Consider the following 20,522-nt stretch of genomic DNA (forward strand, 5'->3'; position numbering starts at 1 on the left):
GGCGGTACAAGCAAGATACATGGATCTGAGGGATCTGTACCCTGGATGGTCTGGATTGCCGGATTGTATGGAGTGGCGCGATGTGGGAGGCATCACCCCACCTCGTGCTCCCCGTCTGCCACCACCTGTGGGACCAAGGCCACATCCGAGTCCCTTTGGTCCGCAGGTTCCGCAGGACCGTCTGTTCCCAGATGATCATGTTCCACTTCGAGGTTTTGGTGGAGAGGATTACTACGGAGCCGTCTGAGCTAGTAGTAGTTTCACTAGTATTGTAGTAGTTGTATCTCCATTGTCCTGCGTGACTTGTGGAATATGACTTAGGAGTAATCAATTCCGGGTGAGTAGAAAAATAATGTATAGGAGCTTGGAATGCCTCCGATGAGATGTAATGTCTTTCACCGTAGTTGTACTCTAGCCTGGGCTTGTACTAAACTAGGTACGGTGTGTGTGACCAATGGTATATATATGGCAGTTTCTATATTACCATGTCATGCAATGAACATCTCTGCATTCCGTGTTATCCATTACATTCTGCACTTCCTTGCTAAGTTTGTGCCATCCTTATCTAAACCGTTGTCTTGTTTTATCCTAGGATGGTCAACGCCCGCAGCAACCCTGCTGCCCTGGAGCAGGTGGAAGCCAGTGCAGCTAGGGGTGAAAATCTGCCTCACCCGCCTTCTCTGGCCGAAGTGATGCTGGAGGCGGAAAGAAACAAGCGTGAGACTAACCGCCTGTTAGAGCGGATTGAGCAGAACACTACACGCCATCAGCGAAATGACTTGGTGTCAATCAATGACTTTATCAAGCTGTACCCACCAAAGTTTAACCATTCCGTCGAGCCTCTCGACATGGATGACTGGCTTCGCAGCATCACCCACAAGCTACGTTCTGCCAACATAGCCGAAGCTGACAAGGTTACTTATGCTGCCTATCACCTCGAAGGCCCTGCTAGCCTCTGGTGGGAAAACTTTGAAGCTATGCGCCCGGTCGGCCAAATCACTACTTGGGCTGAATTCAGTGAGGCTTTCCGTGAGCATCACATTCCGGAAGGTCTCATGGATCGCAAGAGGGAGGAGTTCTGCAATTTCACCCAAGGAAGACTGACTATGGATGCATATAGTCGTGAATTTGGGAAGCTGGCATGATATGCTCCTGAAGAAGTATCTACCGACGCTAAGAAGCAGGCAAGGTTCCGCAAGGGACTTAGCCCTGAGCTTCGCCGCGATCTTCGTCTGCACGAGTGCACTTCCTTTCAGAAGTTGGTCAATAAAGCCATTAGTGCTGAGTCAGGCCAGTCTGACTATGACGCTCCACGCAAGCACTCTCGTGATTTTGGCTCTTCATCCGGCTCTGGATCTCAGAAGCACCGGGTGTGGATTCCAAGCACGGGACTGCCACCCAGGTTCATTCCGAGGCCATCCTTTGAGGCGCCTCGTCCCAACCAGCACTTTGCACTGCCCAAGCCCTATGGTGGCCCTGCTGCTAATGCTGCTCCACGTCCCAATGTGGTGACGTGTTTCAAGTGTCGAGAGCCGGGTCACTATAGCCGAGATTGTCCCCAGAACAACAACTCCAATCAATCTGGAAAGTCCGTTGGCCGTGGTAAGCCAGCGGGAAAGACATTCTACGCCAAGCCGGTCACCACTGCACGTGGCCATGTCAACTATGTCTCAGCCGAGGAGGCTCACGAGGATCCTAACGTCGTCCTTGGTACGCTCCTTGTTAACTGCCATCCGACATCTGTTCTTTTCGATACTGGAGCATCTCATTCATTCATATCCGAGAACTATGCTCGATTGCATAACACGACATTCTGTGACCTGCCCACTTCCATGGTAATTCAAACTCCGGGTTCCAAATGGCAAACTTCTAGAGTAAGCCATGGGAACAAAATTCTTGTCGATAGACTTGTCTTCCTTGCATCCTTAATAACTCTCAAGTCCTCGGACATAAACATCATCTTGGGTATGGACTGGATGTCAGCTCATTATGCTAAGATTGATTGTGCCACTAGAACCGTTCAACTTACTCATCCATCGGGCAAGACAGTCAATGTCTTAACTCAAGTGGCCAAGCGCCAGCTTTACTCCCTAAATGCCAACCCCCTTCCAGACCTTGAGGATGTTCCGGTAGTCCGGGACTTCCCAGATGTCTTTCGAGAAGAACTGCCAGGTGTTCCACCTGACAGGGATGTCGAGTTCGTGATAGACCTTGTTCCAGGAACCGTTCCAATTTCTAGGAGACCCTATAAGATGGCACCCTTAGAACTAGCCGAGCTTAAGAACCAACTCGATGAGTCCTTGAAAAAGGGTTTCATCCGTCCTAGTTCCTCTCCTTGGGCTTGCCCCGTCCTCTTCGTCAAAAAGAAGGATGGAACCGGATGGTTGTAGATTACCGACCTGTCAACTTGGTCACTATCAAGAACAAGTATCCGCTTCCCAGGATCAACGATCTGTATGATCAGCTCGCTGGATCCTCAGTATTTTCCAAGATGGATTTGAGGTTGGGCTACCATCAAATCAAAATCAGAAACGGGGACATTCCCAAAACGTCCTTTGTTACTTGTTATGGCCAATACGAGTACACCGTTATGTCCTTCAGTTTAACCAATGCCCCAACCACCTTCTCACGGTTAATGAACTCGGTCTTCATGGAGTATTTGGATAAATTCTCGTAGTTTACCTTGATGACATACTCATCTACTCCAAGAATGAAGAGGAACATGCCGAACATCTAAGGCTGGTATTGACGAAACTTCGAGAGCATCGCCTTTATGCCAAATTCTCCAAGTGTGAATTTTGGTTGCCAGAAGTGACCTATTTAGGCCATGTAATCTCTGGTAAGGGTATTGCTGGCAATCTCGAGCGAGTTCAAGCCGTCCTTGATTGGACTCCACCTGAGACGGTCAAGCAAGTTCGGAGCTTCCTTGGCTTAGCGAGCTATTGCCGCCGTTTCGTCGAGAATTTTCTCCAAGGTTGCTAAACCTCTAACTGAACTCCTCAAGAAAGATAAAAAGTTCGAGTGGACCCACAGTGCGAGTTCAGCTTTCAGGAACTGAAAAGACGCCTGACATCTGCTCCCGTACTGGTACCACCAGATTTCTCCAAGGACTTTATTATCTATTGAGACGCCTCACGACAAGGACTAGGTTCATACTCATGCAAGACCGTCAAGTAATTGCCTATGCTTCACGGCAATTACACCCACATGAGGAAAACTATCCCACACATGATCTAGAGCTTGCAGCTGTAGTCCATGCACACAAACTTGGCGACATTACCTCCTCGGTAATCGTTGCGAGATCTTCACCGATCACCAAAGCTTGAAATATATCTTCACCCAACCGGATTTGAATCTTAGGCAACGACATTGGGTCGAGTTGATCTCGGATTACGACTTAGGAATAACTTACACCTCGGGCAGAGCCAATGTCATGGTTGATGCACTAAGTCGTAAGTCCTATTGTAACAATCTGATGTTACAACAAAGTCAACCACTTCTCCATAAGGAATTTCATAAGCTTAATCTTCACATTGTTCCTCGAGGATTCCTATCCACCCTGGTGGCGAAGCCTAACCTTATGGATCAGATCATAACCGCCCAGCGGTATGATAAGGTCATATCCCGGATTAAGGAAAACATTGCTAGCGAGTTGCTAAATGTTTTTCCATGGATGAGCGGGGTGTTGTCTTCTTCGAAAACCGCTTGGTGGTTCCCAAGAAACAACATCTATGCCAGTTGATTCTTAAGGAAGCTCATGAATGCCCACTCACCATTCATCCCGGTAGTACTAAAATGTATCAAGACCTATGCCAGAGGTTTTGGTGGACTAGGATGTAGAGAGAAATCACTCAATACATTGCTAATTGCGACGTTTGTCGTCGTGTTAAAGCAGAGCATCAACGGCCTGCTGGCACCCTTCAACCTTTGGCTATTCCTGAGTGGAAATGGGATAAAATCAGTATGGATTTCATTACTTGGTTTCCCAGGACCAAGAGAGGGAATAATGCCATCTTCGTTGTGATCGACCGTCTTTCCAAAGTAGCCCATTTCCTACCTGTTCGCGAGAGTATCACCGCTAGCCAGCTAGCTGATTTATACATCTCCCGAATAGTGTCTCTTCATGGTGTCCCATTGGAAATTAACTCAGACTGTGGGAGTCTCTTCACCTCTCGATTTTGGGAAAGTTTCCAAAATGCTATGGGAACTCGTCTCTCTTTTAGCACCGCCTTCATCCTCAATCAAGTGGTCAAGTAGAGCGAGTCAATCAAATTCTGGAAGATATGCTCCGAGCTTTGTCCTCTCGTTCGGAATGGGTTGGGAGAAATGCCTCCATTCCGAGTTTGCTTATAACAATTAGTTATCAAGCTAGCTTGGGCAAAGCTCCTTTCAAAGTTCTCTATGGATGAAAATGTCGAACGCCTCTTAACTGGTCAGAAACCGGGGAAAGACAACTCTTTGGCCCAGATATGATTCAGGAAGTAGAAGAGCAGGTTCGCGTTATTCGTGAGAAATTGAAAACATCCCAATCTCGTCAAAAGAGCCAATATGATCGTAAACATAAGCTCATGACTTATGAGGTCGGCCAGAAGGCTTACCTTCGGGTTACTCCGTTAAAAGGAACCCATCGTTTCGGTATCAAAGGCAAATTGGCTCCTCGTTACATCAGACCCTTTCGCATTCTTTCCAAACGAGGAGAAGTTGCCTACCAATTGGAATTACCTTCGCATCTTTCCAGAGTCCACGATGTCTTCCACGTTTCACAACTCAGGCGTTGCTTCGCGGATCCTGTCCGTGGAGTGGACCACGAGACGCTTGATCTACAAGATAACCTCTCATATCGGGAATATCCTGTTCGTATCCTTGATCAAGCCGAGCGTACAACTCGACGCCATAATATCAAGTTTCTCAAGGTTCAATGGTCACACCATTCCGAAAAGGAAGCCACTTGGGAAAGGGAAGATCGTCTTCGACTCGAGTACCCCACCTTCTTCCTGGAGGATCCTAAATCTCGGGACAAGATTCTTTTGAGTGGGGGTGAGTTGTCACACCCTAGCCAGTTCAAGCATTAGAGTGTGCATCATGTTTAAATTTATCTTAAATTTGAAATGGGGATGACAAAACCCCCAGCACCCCCCTGAAACAACTAGGGTTTACTAAAAACTTTTTCAGTGAACCTGAAATGCCCTTCTAAAAAGCCCACCCTTTTTGTTTTGGGTTAAAACCTTTGACAAAAATGGTGCACATTTTTCTAGGACATCTTAAGGTCATTGGATTAATTCTTATAGTATTTGCATTTGGGCATTTAAATGCTATAAAATATTTTAAATGCTCAAATAATCATAAACTAAAATGTTTGCTGTTGGATATATTCTAAGCAGTAGCCATGATTAATTTTATGATTTATGGAAATGCCCTGGCATTTTTAATAAAGCCCTGAAGTTACAGAAATAATAGAATAAATAAAAAACTGAAAAGGAGAGAGAGAAGAAACTCCTGGCGCAGCCCACCGAGCCCACCGGCTCGGCCCAGTCCACTGGCACCTGCCAGTCGTCCTCCTCTCCTGCCAGGAGGACGAGAAGCGCGTGGCCGGCGCCCGCGGCCACACGCCGGCCACCTCCTGCTTCCGCGACGCCCTGGACGCGCCTACGAGTGCCACGCACTCCCCCACGTCCCCTCTCTTCTCCCCACTCTCCCCGTGGCCTCTCCCCCTCTCTGGCTCTCTCCCCATTTCCCTGCCGAGCGCAGCCGTCGCCGACAAGCTCCACCGCAGCCACCGCCGTCCACTCGCCGCCTCGCCGTGCCAAGAAGCACCGCCGTCGTCAGCTGCTTCGCCTCGACCTATCCCCGAGCGCTCGCTCTCCCCGCAGACGCTGCACCGAGCTCGTCTTCAACCTCGGTCGCCGGAGATCCCCCTTGCCGCCCCGCTCGCTCAGGCCCTTCCCCAAGCTCGTCGTTCGCTTCCCTGCAACCGCTGTGAGCTCCGCCACCGTTTCCCCCTCTCCTCGCGCTCGTCCGCGTCCTCTAACCACCACGGCCATCGAAGCCAAAGCTCGCCGCCACCACTGCACGTCGCCGTCGTGGCCACAGCCACATTGGGTCGCAACCGAGCACGCCTTCGTCTTCCACGCACTCATAGGAGCCCGTAGCACCCCTGCACGCCCCTCGCCGTGCCTGCTAACGACTAGTTCAACCTCACCCGAGCTCCGGCCGCCGCCAAGGTCGACGCCGGCGACGTTTCTGGCCACCCCAGCTCCACCTACTGCCACCACTCGACGCAGCTCACTCCCCGCAACACGTAGATGTTCTCCGCCGTCCTTTTGGTCGCTGGAGTGCAAAACCCGAGCCCTCCGCTGCGTCTGGCCTCGCCGGCGGCTAAACGCCAACGAGTTTGACTCTGTTTGACCCCGTGTGGGCCCAGGTTGACCTCCCCCCCCGATTCTATGATAGGTGGGGCCGATCTGCTAATTAGTTTTAACTAATTTTAATTAGTTTAGTCACTGACATGTGGGCCCAGGCCCCACTGACAATTAATTAGCACTAATGTAATTCTGATAATTAGCTGAGACACTGACAGACAGGGCCCACCAGTCAGGTTTGACCTAGCTGACCCAGTTGACCCGCTGACGTCACACCTATGTCATGCTGACGCATTAATTCAATTACTGGAATTATTCTTATATAGGAAATTCCAGAAAATAGCCAAAACTTCTAAAAATCATAGAAGATCAACCATAGCTCCAAATCAAACAAGTTATATATGAAAAATGATCAGAAAAATTCTATCTATCCATCTATAATGGTTTGATGCATGACAAAACAAGTTAACCTTGCTGTTTAAGCAGAATAAGATAATACACTAATAAGGTTATGTTAAACGAGCTAACATTTGAATCTTTGATTCAAATGAGCTCATTCCTTTCTGTTTAAGCTTGCATTAGGCCAAGACACTTTCATTTTGCCATGTCATAGCATGCATCATGTTGTTGCATATTGTCATGTGTTGATCATGTTCGGTGTGTCTTTCGTGGTAGGTTCTGCCTCCGAGGATAACCCCGAGTATCCGTCTGAAGGGCAGTACCCTACTACCACTACAACAGGCAAGCAACCCACTGATTATTCTGATACAAACCCATGTTCTTGCTTCGGCTCTTGTTTACTGCATTAAGACAATGCGATTCAAACTGTTGTGTGCTACGGTAGTTGAACCCTTATCCTCTGCATGACCTGTCATTGCCACAGTAACTAGATGAAACCCACTAGCATGTGTAGGAGTTGATTGAGCCATGTTTGTGTTTCCTACCTTGCTATGCCTGCTATGCTTAGATTTGTGTCAGGTATGGTTCATCTGGGTGATGGGCTAGAGTGAAATGATTATGGCGGTAATGTGAGGGATGTGCTGAACGTGTTTTGGTAAAGGTATCGACGAGAGGCCATGTAGGAGTACATGGTGGGTTGTTTCATTGTGGCTGTCCATAAGAACTGAGATCTGTATGTGTGATTTTAAGAATCAGCTACTACCATGCATTGGGATCCTTAATTGACCCTCTTAGCTTCTTAATCATCCTAGTACTCTGTCCAGGAGTTGCAATTAGTTTCTGGTGTTTGTAGGTTATGTGTTGGCGGCCGTGCGTAGCACTGACCCTAGGGGTGCGCTATGTTGCGGTAGATACACCGTGGCACGGTGTACCAAGTCACCCGTTTGGTGTCTCGGGAACCCTATTTACATCGTTCGGGGCCGTATGTGGAAACCTCAGCCGGACTCCTTGCGGATGGAACCTGGATAGGTGATAAACCTAGACTAGAGGCTTGAGTGCTTAGGTAGGCCGTGGGCGACACCCTCGTTGGGCTTCCGCTTGAAGGTTGCCGAGTACATGTCGTGTAAATGGCAGTAAGTGGTGAAAGCGTGTACGAAGAAGTACACCCCTGCAGGGTATAAACTATTCGAATAGCCGCGTCCGCGATAAAGGACTACTTGGTTGCCTATATAGTTCATAGACAAGCTAATGGATACTACTAAAAGACTCAAGATAAGTGTGAGTACTGAGGATGGCCCTCTCATAGGATGACGAGGGAGAATCCCCGGTGGAGTATTGTGTTGGTGATTAGTGGACTCGTGTGCGAAAAACTATTTTACTAGTGGAGTTCCATAGGATAGCTTAGCCAAGAGTCAAAGCTGGCTTGCGGCAATAACTCCACCACCTTCTTGAGAATGAGCATGTATAGTAGGTTCTGATGTAAGACTTTCTGAGTACCTTTGTACTCATGTTTTCTTAATTACTATTTTCAGATGACAACACCGCCCCCTCCGATGGGTTTTATGTAGACATTGATGTCGACGAGTGACTAGCCACCCAGGTGGTGATCCTGGCCATGGAGGGCCCTATGTAGATAGACAGGCTTCGAGAAGCCTTCTTGCTTTCTAGTGTCTGTACTCAGACTATTTGCTTCCGCATGTGCTTGTATGACTTGAGTGTTGGGTCATGTGACCGCTACCTGTATGAACATGTTATGTATGGCTCTCTGGAGCCTTGAAATAAAGTACTTGAGTTGTAGAATTTTGTTGTGATGCCATCTTGTATTTACTCATATCGGGCATATTGTGTGTATGATTGAAATGCTTGGTATGAGTGGGATCCGACAATCTAGTTGTTTATCCTTGGCAGCCTTTCTTATGGGGAAATGTAGTCTTGTGTTTCTCGAGCCATAGTAGTCCGCTACAGCCCGGTTCACCGGACTCCTGCTAGCCCAGCACTACTGCTCAGGATACTTGACTGGCCGGCATGTGTTTCACTTTGGTCCTATGTCTGTCCCTTCGGGGAAATGTCACGCGGTGACATCTGGAGCCCTGCCTAGCCTTCTACATCCCGGGTTCCCCGGAGTCCTGTTAGCCCAGTGCTACAGCCCGGATTCACTCGCTGATGACCGACATGCTCGATGTGATTCATGTATGTCTGTCCCCATAGGTCTGCGCCACTTTGGGTTCACGACTAGCCATGTCGGCCCGGGTTCTCTGTCATATGGATGTTAGCGACACTATCATATACGTGAGCCAAAAGGCGCAAACGGTCCCGGTCCATGGTAAGGCGACACCCGTGGGAATACCGTGCGTGAGGCCGCAATGTGATATGAGGTGTTACCGGCTAGATCGATGTGACTTGGAATCGGGGTCCTGACAGTCGGACACTATCCTTGTATTCAAATTGTTTCGTGGTGTATTTGGAGGAGGAACCCGCCTTGCAATGCCGAAGACAATAACTGCGCACCGGACTCATCATCATTGAAAGCGTGGTTTAGGGGCTACTGAGGGAGTCCTGGATTAGGGGGTCTCCGGACAGCCGGACTATATGTTTCGGTCGGACTGTTAGACTATGAAGATACAAGATTGAAGACTTCGTCTCGTGTCCCGATGGGACTCTACTTAGCGTGGAAGGCAAGCTAGGAAATACGGATATGTATATCTCCTCCTTTGTAACCGACCTTGGGTAACCCTAGCCCTTTCTGATGTCTATATAAACTGGAAGGTTTTAGTCCGTAGGACAACAGACAATCATACCATAGGCTAGCTTCTAGGGTTTACCCTCTCTGATCTCGTGGTAGATCTACTCTTGTACTACCCATATCATCAATATTAATCAAGCAGGACATAGGGTTTTACCTTCATCAAGAGGGCCCGAACCTGGGTAAAACTTCGTGTCCCCTGCCTCCTGTTACCATCCGCCTAGACGCACAGTTCGGGACCCCCTACCCAAGATCCGCCGGTTTTGACTCCGACAATGGGGGCAGGAGGAAGAACTAGGGACGCTAGCCATGCTGGAATGATTTCTCCTAGAAAGCTCTAAGGATTTTTCCGCTCGATGTGGAATGGGATCTGAGATCAAGTCCGTTTAAATATACGCCCTTCTTACATGGCCATGGGGGTATGTGTAAAAAGTACTCTGACCTTTCGTGTTCGTTTGACACATGGAAGCCGAAGTGGTGGAGGCACAGATGCTAATGGGTACAACATTAAATGGAAAGCCGAGTATGACTCTTCGGATCAAATGCTTTGAAGTGTTCGGAGGAAGAACCTGCCTTGCAATTCCGAAGACTATCAGCGCGCCGAACACATCGTCATTGAAGCCTGGTTCGGGGGCTATTGAGGGAGTCCTGGATTAAGGTGTCCTCGGGCATCCGGCCTATATGACATGGGCCGGACTATTGGTCCATGAAGATACAAGATAGAAGACTTCCTCCTGTGTCTGGAAGGGACTCTCCTTTGCGTAGGAGGTAAGCTAGGCGTCTTAATGTGTTATTTCCTTTCTCTATAACTGACTTTGTATAACCCTAGGCCCCTCCGCTCTTTATATAAACCGGAGGGTTTAGTCCGTAGGGGTAATCATAATCATACATGCTAGACTTCTAGGGTTTAGCCACAATAATCTCGTGGTAGATCAACTCTTGTAATCCTCTTATTCATCAATATCAATCAAGCAGGACGTATGGTATTACCTCTATCAAGAGTGCCTGAACCTGGGTAAACATCGTGTCCGCTGTCTCCTTTTACCATCTATCCCTAGACGCACAGTTCGGGACCCCCTACCCGGGATTCGCCGGTTTGGACACCAACACTCACCTTGAACGCCTTCTGCCTCTCTAGACGACCCCTCTTGAAGCGGTGGTTCTCCTTGTAGATCTCCTAATTCCTCACCTATGAGGCAGTGTGTGCCGCGGGCACGGCGGCAGTAAGGCTCTTTGCATGCTCGATGAGGCGCTCCTCCTCCTCCCATAGGAACTTGGTGTAGCGCGCATGGTCGCTAACGCACATGCGTTCATCCACCTCCGCCTCCAGCCTTCGGGCGGCGGTGGCAGAGCGGGTGATGGCCATGGTGGCCGACCGTGGGGGGGGAGCCATGACAGCCCGCTCCCGCCTACGGGCTGCAGCGGCGGAGCAGGCGATGGCCATGGCTTTCGATGGTGGTGTGGTGGCAACAGTGGCCGGCAACACCTGCCGACATGCTGCGGCGGCAGAGTGTGTGGTGGGTGTTCCGCGCACACCCAACAGGGATGCCACACGCACTACACTACGCCGGGGAACGCGCCGCCGCCGTGGTGTAGCCTCCCAGCTGGAGCTATCCTCTGATTACGGGAGTGGCTGAGAGATGACGACATACCGGTGCCATTGCGATTGTGGGAGAAGCAGACGAGATAAGCTACAAGGAGGGAGGGGAAAATGCGATGCAGGACTCGCCGGCTGTGAGGGTTTATATAGCAGGACGGCAAGCATTGGGATTTTGGGGGATTTCACCGAGTCAGGCAGGAAGCTTGCGCGGGAACCTGCGACGTTGCGCAGGAATGGGCTCACCGACGATTCATTGGCGCCACCGTTTGGCCAAAAGAACGCCCCCGCGCGCTGCGCAAGCTTGCGCTGTAAGCCGTCTGCGGCAGCGGGGTGACAAGACATGCGAGAGGAGGACGAAAGGCCACATACACATACGGTTAATACAAAAAAGTTTGTGGTTTAATTACCTACTATACCCCCTTTCTGGTTTATATAGTTGGATTTAACTAATAAAATACGAATGCATGTCGCGATAGATTATATAGTTGGATTCGTATTTGAACATAATTTCCAATTATATGATTTTTATAACATGCATTAACATTTTGTTGGTTAAATTTAAGGGCAAAGTATGGCACAAAATATAAAGATGACTATAGACGAAGACGGAGGTAGTAGCACACGGCCGCTCCCTACGCAGCAACGCAACTGTCCGCCGGCTCGTAGGCGACCATTTTCCTGCGTGTTCAATGGCTCTATGCATGTGGTTGCTTGGGGTTGAGGTGACAGTGGCGTGCTCTGCTCGTGCCCCGCCGCGCGTGTTTTGGTCTCACGTCCTTCCAGCTGCTCTTCCCTCGTCCCTCCACGTGCCCTGCCAATGTTCGGGGCCGGCGCACGATCACGCACATTTGTGTGCGTGCGGTTGCACTGGGCGCGGCGCGACAATGTACTTACCTGCTGCAAAAACTGACATGCGGACGCGCCGAGAATCCACACTGCCCGACCCCCATTTATTCCTGCAGCCATTTATCTTCATCTCTCGTCTCACACAACACAATAAGCACACCCATGAGGACACATATAGAGAGGACATCCAGTGGTTCCAATGGCGCTCCCCGTGGCTCCAATGGCGCTCCCAGCGGCTGGCGACGACAACGGCGGATAGTTAACCATGCAACACGCTGTGGACACCCACGTGAGGGGGAAGGCTCTCTCGCTGGTGTACACGAATGATCCGGTCTCGGTTGGGAGCTCCATCCAAACTATGGATCAGTTCCATGCCGAGGACAAGTACCAAGTGGTCGGCTTCGACCTCGAGTACACCATGGGTCGTGTCGGGCACGATCGGAAGGTTGACATCGCCAAGTAGTGTGTGCGACATGATGTCCTCGTCTACCACTACCACCTGGCCACAAGGCCTTGCGAGCGTTTCTCTAGGTTTATCAACAGCTCCGACTACAGTTTCGCTACGGTGGACACCACCAACGATCTAAAAGCACTCATGGTTTCAGGCTTGAAATGCCCGAATCTTGTCAACATCCAGGACCACTACAAGGTCTGGGCGAGTGAAAACAACAAACTGAACTCCCTGGTTGACCTCGCCTCAGCCATCATCGCCCTTACTACGCGAAGATGAAGGAAGAGAGCAAGAAGGACAAGAACACCTGGCACAGTGTTTGGCATGAGAGACTGGATGAAGAACACGTCAAGTACGCGGCCAAGGACACGTACACAAGCTACGAGATGTATAGGCGGATCATTGACATGAGGAACTATCTTCTTCCTACCCCAGACGAGGGATCGAGCCACATAGAAGTGGCGGGAGCGTCACAAGAAGTAGATGACTACGATCGTTTCTCCTTCTTTAGAATGCATGCAATTGTTTATTGTGGTATGTGCAAATGATCTGTATAGTCACTTATGTAATTGGATGTTTATTTCAGTTATATATATACATGTTATTCTTCTTTAGATAGAGCAAATCACACGACTTATTAGCAGCAACCGTCTGTGTTATTATTGGTCTTCGCACACATTTCTGATTACAGACCTATTTGCCGCGGATCACACACATCTTGTTCAGTTGAACCATTTCCATTGTGTTGCCTAATCACACACAGTTCATCCTAGTGAAATGTATGATGTATATCGCACACACCTGCATCTGGCTACCTGTTTCTTTTGTTCCTCCTCATCACAAACAGTTCATCCGAGTGAACCCTATGTTGTATACACTACAAAAAAAGACACATCCGTGACATTTTGGGCCGAACAAATTTTTTTCTATCATACATATGCCACTTCTATGACGATAATTGGTGAAAAAACCCGGTATCCATCATAGATCTGGTGGGGCTCCTACTTCTATGAACAAAAAATCATGACGGAAAATGGGCTTTTCATCCTGGGCGGGCCGGAGACGCAGCTGCATGACAATTCTTTTGGGCCGTCATGATGGAAAACCGTGGTAGAAGCGAGGGGGAGGAAAATTTTGGGGAGTTCCCGGTTACGGTGGGAGGTCGGGGGCCGAGCGATGCGCGTTTCTCTCGTACATGTACGCGCGTGTGTGCGAGGCGTTGGCTCTAACTGAACCCAAGCGAGGCGTTGGGCTCTAATTGAACCCGAGCGATTCCACTGCAGGCTACGCGTTACTGAACCCGGAGCGATCGATCGATGGCTGTTTTACTGAACCCGATCGAGCGATCCTTCGCTACTGCTACACTGAAGCCGATCGATGGGATGAACAGTGAGCGTTTGCGGGGGGGGGGGGGTTGGATGAACAGTGAGTGGTGGCGTTGCTCTGATGAACAGGACCCCGTGGTGTGGTGGAGGGCTATGAACAGTAGATGGTGGAGGGTGCCCATTGGAGGGGTGGATGAACAGGACCCGTGGTGTGGAGGGCTGGATGAACAGTACGGTGGAGGGGGTTGAACGACCCCGTGGTGTGGAGGGCTGGAAATAGTAGACGGTGGAGGGGTGCCCGTGGAGGGGTGGTTGAATAGGACCCCGTGGTGTGGAGGACTGGATGAACAGTAGACGGTGGAGGGGTGGTTGAACAGTTGCTGGTGGAGTAGCGCGCGGTGGAGGCTGGATGAACAGGAGCCCGTGGAGGCTGGATGAATAGGAGCCCATGGAGGCTGGATGAACTGGAGCCCGTGGAGGCTGGAGGAGGTCAATAGTGGAGATGAATAGTATCCTGTGGAGTCCCGTTTTGCGGTACGCCACACCCCTCCCGATGAACAGGACCCCTGTTTCGACCGCAGCACTCCACCCCCCCCCCCCCCCCCCCCCCCCCCCCCCCCCCCCCCCCCCCCCCCCCCCCCCCCCCCCCCCCCCCCCCCCCCCCCCCCCCCCCCCCCCCCCCCCCCCCCCCCCCCCCCCCCCCCCCCCCCCCCCCCCCCCCCCCCCCCCCCCCCCCCCCCCCCCCCCCCCCCCCCCCCCCCCCCCCCACACAAGTCTGTTTCCTCCGTTATGTGGTACGCCACACCCCTCCCTATCAACAGGACCCCCGTTTCGACCGTAGGAGGTCCGTTTCCTCCATTTTGCGGTACACCAGACCCCTCCCAATGAACAGGATCCCGTTTCGAACATGGTCAGTCGAACACAAGGCCGTTTCCTGCGTTTTGTGGTATGCCAGGCCTCGTTTCCATCGCCTGTTCCATCCAAGCCGTCTCGATGAACACAACCACGCATTTCGTTCCGACTCAGCCGATTGGCTACCACGCGTTCCGTTGCCTCCCCATGACACGACGCATTCGATGACATTGTTTCTCCGTTCCGACCCAGCCATATACACGAGCCCTGGCCGTACGTATGCGCGAGTAGGCGTTCGAGACCGCGCCCGTATGTACACATACGTGGCCGTATTGTCTTTCTTGCACCCTACCGCTGTACGTACGTGTAAATGCTACATGCGCGCCTCTACTACAACACGTGCGCGCCTCTACTATGACACGTGTGCGCCTCTACATCGACCAGTATGTACGTACATTCGCGACCAGAATGACAACGCCTACATACGCTTTGACCTGGTGGGTCCCGACTGTCAGCACTTCCTTGCCTGCAAATGTAGCTGATCGGGTCCCAGCAGTCAGGGGGCGAATCGTTTTGTTTTGCTCCGGACGCACTTGCGTGCGAAGATGTAGCTGGTGGGTCCCAGCAGTCAGGGGAAAACGTTTTTTCATGAAATACAGTGGCCCGTCCGGTGGGTCCTAGCTGTCAGGTGGAGAAATCATTATTTTCCGTGTAATAAGGAGGGACTTCTTTGTTGCGGCCGTGGACCCAGCTATCAGCCTCTCCACGTACAGTCCACGTCCGATGTAAGTCGTTCCTTGACCATGTTGACCACGCCGCGCCGAGAGCACCAGTGCGGTGGACGACGGCGAGGCCTAGGAAGGGGACGACACGGAGGCAGGGAAGACTCGGCAGTTGTTTCCCATGCGGAGGGGAGTACGACTGTACGAGGGTTTACTGGTTCGTTTGCCGTACGCAGAATAACAAAAGGTGTGGGTGAGTAGAGGGATGGCTAGGCCAGCGATGGTAGTACGGTCGGGGCGGTGAGGCCTGCGCGGCAGCACCGGCCGCGGGAAGGAGGGAGCAGGCAAGTCCCGCCGGCGCTTGTTTGAGCGGCTGGAGCAGAAGAGCAGAGATTGAAGAAGCACGACGGCCGTTGGATGGACATCCAACAGTCACTGCTTCTGCATCAACCTTTTTTTTAGGAAAGCCTCAAATCTGTGGAAAACAGCATACAACCCATCTGCCATTATTCTAATAATTTACAGCACATTTGCTAATTCTTAAGGTTTTTTTGGAGACCATATTCTTTTTGTTAGCATTACAGCCCATATTGTGGCCACGGTTAAAAATTAACAAAATTTTGCATATTTCGGTGCGGTCCGAACTGTTTTTAATCCCGAAATTTCGACTCACATTCAAACTGATTTTAAAAATAAATGTAGATCAATATAAAATCCAACAAATTCTCCACGCATAAAAATTAATGTAATTTAAAATCTCGAAATGAAAAAAAGATATTTTAAAATAATTGTCGGGTCAATGTGTTTTAAAAATGCATAGCCCATTTCTCATTACTGATGGGCCATTTTCTCGACCAGCCAAATAAGCTCCCCTTGTCTTGAAAGATTTGTAGCCCAACAGGCCTGACAAAGCGACTTACTTGGCAAATCACAAAAAAACTGGGTTGTGGCCGTGGACCCAGCTGTCAGCCTCTCCACGTACAATACTCTTCCGATTGTCGGATTTCGGGTTCCGGCAGAGCCTTGAGGTTCGAACACTGGGTTCGCGCGGAGCTTTCGTCTCCTACCTACCTGCACCCCTCCGCCTTGCTAGGATCTAAACTAAGGAAAGAACAACACAAGAGACACAGGGTTTATACTCGTTCGGGCCACCGTTGTGGTGTAATACCCTACTCCAGTGTGTGGTGTGGTGGATTGCCTCTTGGGCTGATGATGATGAACAATACAAGGAAGAACAGCCTCGCGAGGGTCTGTTCTTGGCTAGGGCGATGAACTCCTGGGAGGAGCTCAGTCGCCCTTCTCTCTCTCTCTCTTTCTTTTTGCCCTCGGTCCTCTCTCGCCTATCTAGCGGGTGGCAGGTCCTATTTATAGGGGCCCTGGTCCTCTTCCCAAATATCGAGCGGGAAGGGAGCCAACAATGGCGGGCTAATTTGAAGGGGGACAGCTAGTACTAGCTATCCTGACAAAAGTAGTCTTCGCCTACGCAAAGCTCTGGTGATGACGCCGTCTTGGGCTCCACGGTGACCTCCGTCTCGTAGTCCTCCTGGTCTTGGTCTCGTTGCACCGAAATGGCAACCTTTGCCTGATGCCTCGGTACTCCGCGGCTGCGCTTGCCCTCTTTGCACCAAAGAGGAAAGGAGGACACTGCGCGGGCTGGCACCGCCTGGCGCCCTCGTCGTCATGGCTTCGTCACGGCACCTCGTAAGGTACCCCACCTTGATCTCTCCGCCTCCTCGTGAGCCAGTCTGACGAGGCCATGCCTGAGGAAGCTCCGTGTCATCCGCCCCGCGAGGCTTGGCCCCTCGCGAGGGTCTTGGGTTTGTGTTGGTGAAGATGGGCCGCACTGGGCCCCTTTTGAGCCACGCCGCAGGCCGCAGGCAGGCAAGTCTGGGAACCCCCGTTCCCAGAATGCCGACACTGATGGAAGTCGGACATTGACCACATTGACCACGCCGCGCCGAGAGCACCAAGGTGGTTGACGACGGCGAGGCCTAGGAAGGGGACGACGCGGAGCCGGGGAAGACGCGGCAGTGGATGCCCACGCGGAGAGGAGTACGAGGGTGTTCACTGGTTCGGCTGCGGCGTGAGGCTGCCGTCGCCGCAGAATAACAGGGGGTGTGGGTGAGTAGAGGGATAGCATGGGCCAGTGTGGGAGTAGTAGGGGGCGGTGAGGGCCTCCACGACATCACAAGCGGCCACGAAGAGGCAGGAGCACACGCGCACGACCGGTGTAGCTTTGGGCGGCTGGAGCAAGAAGACCAGAGGTTGAAGAAGCACTACAGCCATTGGATGACATCGTACGGTCACTGGAGCTAGAATCGTTCATATTGACTAAGTTGACAAAGCCCTCCATCCTCATCAACTTAGTAGGCCCACAAGTAAGCCTCCCACCAGGTTGGGTCCCAGCTAGCAGGGGGAGTATTCATTTTTCTGTGTGTAATAAGGAGGCACTTCCGGTGGGTCCAAGCTGACAACGAGGGGGAACATTTTTTCGTGAAATACTATAGTCCCTCCGATGGGTCCCAGCAGTCAGGGGGAAAATGTTTTTTCCGCGAAATACTAGTGGCCCGTCCGGTGGGTCCCTGCTGTTAGGTGGAGGAATAATTATTTTGCGCGTAATAAGGAGGCACTTCCTTGCGCTGCCGTGGACCCAGCTGTCAGCCTCTCCACGTACAGTACTCTTCCGATGGAAGTCGTTGGTCGTTGACCACATTGACCACTGCCACCGAGAGCACCACGGCGGTGGACGACGCGAGGCCTAGGAAGGGGACGACGCGGAGCCGGGGAAGATGCGGCAGTGGATGCCCACGCCGAGAGGAATACGAGGTTCACTTGGTTCAGCTGCGGTGTGAGGCTGCCGTCGCGCAAAATAACATGGGGAGTGGGTGAGTGAGGGATGGCCTGGCCAGTGGTGGGAGTAGTATGGGGATGGTGAGGCCTCCGCGGCAGCACAGCCGACCACGGGAGGTAGGAGCATGCGGCACGACCGGCGCTGCTTTGGGCGGCTGGGGCAAGAAGACCAGAGGTTGAAGAAGCACTACGACCGTTGGATGGACATCGTTGACCACGCCACGCGCGAGAGCACTAGGGCGGTGAACGACGACGAGGCCTACGAAGGGAACGACACGGAACCGGGGAAGACACGACAGTGGCTGCCCACGCGTTGGAGAGTACGAGGGTTTACTAGTTCGGCTGCCGTCGCCAGAAAATAACAGGAGGTGTGGGTGAGTAGAGAGATAGACAGGCCAGGGATGCGAGTATGATGGGGCCGTGAGGCCTTCCCGGCAGCACTGCCGGCCACGGGAGGCGGGAGCAGGCGGTTCCAACGGTGCTGGTTTGGTCGGCTGGGGCAGGAAGATCGGAGACTGAAGAAGCACGATTGCCGTTAGATTTACATCTAACGGTCTGACGCTGGTAGAGTCGATTGTTGACTAAGTTTCTTTTTTGAGAAACCTTGTGTACGCATAAACTTAGTAGGCCCACAAGTCAGCCTCCAAATCTGTGGCAGACAACATAAAGCCCATTTGCTATTTTTTATAATTTGCAGCCCATTTGCTAATTCTTAAGTAATTTATTACAGCCCGTTTTCTGCCCAGGACCACGGTCAAAAAGTCCAACCTTATTTTGCATATTTCGGTGGAGTCCGAACTATTGTAATCCCGAAATGATAAACAATTTTTAAGAACTTATTGATTTGCCAAAAAATCGTTTTGTTTTTGTAAGCAAATAATACGTGGGACAATTTAGTTGGTTTAAGGGAAAACCAGTGGTAAAAAATTCAGCGCTGGGTGGGAAAAACAACAAAAATAAGGATGTAGATATGAAAAGGGAATTTTATGTGTTTTCTATATACTGATACGTGTATATGAACTAGTAAAACTATAGGTAGAGATTAGAAAACGGATGTAGGACATGCGTTTCAAGAGGAAAATAGAACTGGGCTGTGTGTTTGATTCAGTAAAAAAACTGCCTGCAGATGTTGTAAGACAAAATATAACTAACGCTGGCGGGCCAGAGGCCAGTAGATACCTGCTGGATCTTTGTGCCCCGTTGTCGTCATGGGCTGGGCCTATTAAAAACAAAACAATCCTGGGCAATCTACAACCCAGTTGAAACTTGCTTGACCTGAAAAAACAATATACGTGCTCAATAAATGAGAGAATTCTGCAAGTACAGACTGATAACTGGGATGCAGCACGGATATTGTTTTTTTATCATGATAATAAGTGCATGCACTTGTTTCGAAAAAATTGGAGAACTGGGAATTCGAACAGCGGGTACTTATGCTAACCATCAAATAAGAATCAGGTGCCTGAAAATTCGTTTCGAAACAAATGATTCAGCTTTATATCCACATCGACCCTCGCATGATGGTTGGAAGCAAATGCAAGTTCATACCAAAAGATCGTTAACAACAATACCAACTTGCGGACGACAAGGTAGTACAACTACCAATACCAAACTAACTTATAATCTTTTTACTCCTGGCCCTAGTGTTCATCTGGTAGAAAATCTTGCAGAGGACCAGCTCCCGCTCCTTCTCTTGCTCCAGGTCCCCGAGGTGGTACTGGTGCATCACCCAGTTGGTCCTCTGCTGGTCGAAGTTCTTGTTGGTGTGCAGCACCAGAACCTTTTTTGCTGCCCATCTGCCGGCCGTTGACCATCACCGGCAAGGTATTGCCGGTCTTGTGCCACATCGCGTGCATGCCACATCACGCGCCCCTTTTGAATGCCCTGGAATTGCGCTGGAAGAAATGCTTCCTTAGGCCACTCAGTGTGATACCTGCAGTATTGTGGAATACAGGTTTTAGTGTACCTAGTTGGCATTTTCATAACATCTTTGGTATGTTGCAGTCACTTGTTTCACTTTTTATTAACTGTCAAATTGTAATTGCTTCACCAGGTCTGCGTCTAAAAAGAAAAATAGAGCTATAAACAAATGAATATGTTTGTGCAAGTAGACGGCCGATCGGTGTCTTACCTGGAAGTTTCTCAGGTTGGGTGTAACATATGCCGTGCACGCTGTCGATGGTTGGTATGAACAAATCGATGTGAGACTGAAATATCGCGCTGTGAGCACTCACTTTGGCCTCAAGGTACTCGATCAGCTCCTGATCCGTGGGATCAAACTTGACGCCAGCCGGCAGCACGGGCCAGTCCTTCTTCGGCTTGCATCGGTAACTCCAGTTATATGGTACTCAATGTATGATCAATCGACTGTTGTA

The sequence above is a fragment of the Triticum urartu genome, chromosome 2 (genome assembly GCF_003073215.2).
Source record: "Triticum urartu cultivar G1812 chromosome 2, Tu2.1, whole genome shotgun sequence".
In the NCBI taxonomy this organism is placed as follows: domain Eukaryota; kingdom Viridiplantae; phylum Streptophyta; class Magnoliopsida; order Poales; family Poaceae; genus Triticum; species Triticum urartu.